The sequence below is a fragment of the Lactuca sativa genome, chromosome 2, assembly GCF_002870075.4.
Source record: "Lactuca sativa cultivar Salinas chromosome 2, Lsat_Salinas_v11, whole genome shotgun sequence".
NCBI lineage: Eukaryota > Viridiplantae > Streptophyta > Magnoliopsida > Asterales > Asteraceae > Lactuca > Lactuca sativa.
In genome coordinates, this window is record NC_056624.2 from 134,454,694 (window position 1) to 134,456,510 (window position 1,817).

Sequence of the window (1,817 nt, forward strand, 5' to 3'; positions counted from 1 at the left end):
CCCCTTTAGTTTTCCACATTGGTTTTTTTTGATTTTTACTCTGATGTTATAATGATATATTCACATGCATTTGTTTTGGAACAACTCGTTTGTATGTTATTGCTTTTAAACTGAAATTTTTACTATGAATTTTCGGGACATTACAAGTTGGTATTAGAGCCTTGGTTTGAGGGATTTTGGCATACTCTTCGGTGTTTCTGAACTCAAACTGATGGTAATCTTATTGAAAGAGAATAAAATTTCTAAAAAGACTTTTACAAAGAAAAAGGGTGTGATGTGTGCAATTAGCCAACCTCAGGTAAGTGATTCCCATAATACCTATACATGTGGATATGTTATATAATATGGAATGTTTGCATGCTAGGATAAGGCTAATGATACCTTAAGGAATTACATGATCGACTGGCTTGATTTATGATGCCTTGTAGCCTAAGAGGAACTGGATGCTATGTTAAATTTCGAATCTATATTGGTGGATGTGATTGCTAAACGTATGCTTTAAAAATTGTATATGATTAAGATCATATAGCCCTAAAATGACTGATTTAGCCTTATTTCATTTTCCTCATCAGGTTGTGGTCCTAGGGTCGAATCATTTATTTGATAGTTTATTTGATCAAGTATTGTGTATAATATACATGCATCATGTAACCTACAGTGAGAGTGGAAGTTCCTACCATTGTAGTAGTAAGTGAGTTGGAGGATTCCTTTTTATGTTTTATGGCTTTTGAGTGTTACTTCATGAATGCTACTTGTTTTGTGCTTTATGGGACTATTGTTGATGTGAGTTAACCGTTAAGTGAATACGTTAAGTTACATGCATGAAAGGTTAAATAATCTTAGAGTGATTGATTTGGCCTTATTGCATAGCTCTTGTTTTAGTCTAATCATTGTAGGGTTGAGCCTTTTAGTCGAAGGATTATCTAAGCTTTGTTGCATGTAATTGTATTCATGAAGTAGCTAACTCAATAAGTGGGAGTTTTTCAACAGTTTATGGCAGGGTGAGGTGAGCAACTTAGGAGTCCATAGGAAATGTTTTATTGGGTTTGGATGTACTGTTTAGTGGGTACTTAGAGTACCAATTTGAGAAGGTAACTTAAAGGATTTTGGATAGTTCTTGAGTAAAGAATGGATAGGTGTGGAAGGTATTATTCGACCCTGTCACAACTAGCATTTTTGCTAGGAAATTCTACTCTCATGCAATCATTCACCTAGAGTAATAACTTGTACTCTACGTGAATACTATACTTCATTCTCATTCAAGTATATTTCATATGTTCAAATAAGGATTGGAAACCCTAGAAATCCCGAATCAAGTTTATTATGAACTAGGATTCTCTTATTGGGTCTAATGGACCAATAAATCTCCAACTTTACCATCTCGGGCCTAGGAACCCTAAATGGGCTCTAATTGGACCCACCTTCATGAAACATAACATTTTGAGCCATAATGGGCCTAAAATAAATTTGTTTGCCTTTAATGGGCCTATTAGGCCATAACAACTCAAATTAGCACTAATGGACTATAACCCATTCTTTTAAGCCATATTGGGTCATAAACCACCTTAAGAGCTCCATGAGCCGAAAATAAATTGTTAGGCCTTATGATTTCAAGGGAAGACCAAGATTGGGCCCAAAGTAATTTTTTTTACCTCTCTAGCCCAATTCTTGGCCATAGATAAATAAAAAAAGGGGAAAGAATGGATAAATGAAGATTAAACATGCATATAACAACTCATGTTTAACCACCATATAACTATGGCAGCATCTCATGTTTCAAGACTAGGTATTACCTCACAAATAACAAGATTATGATA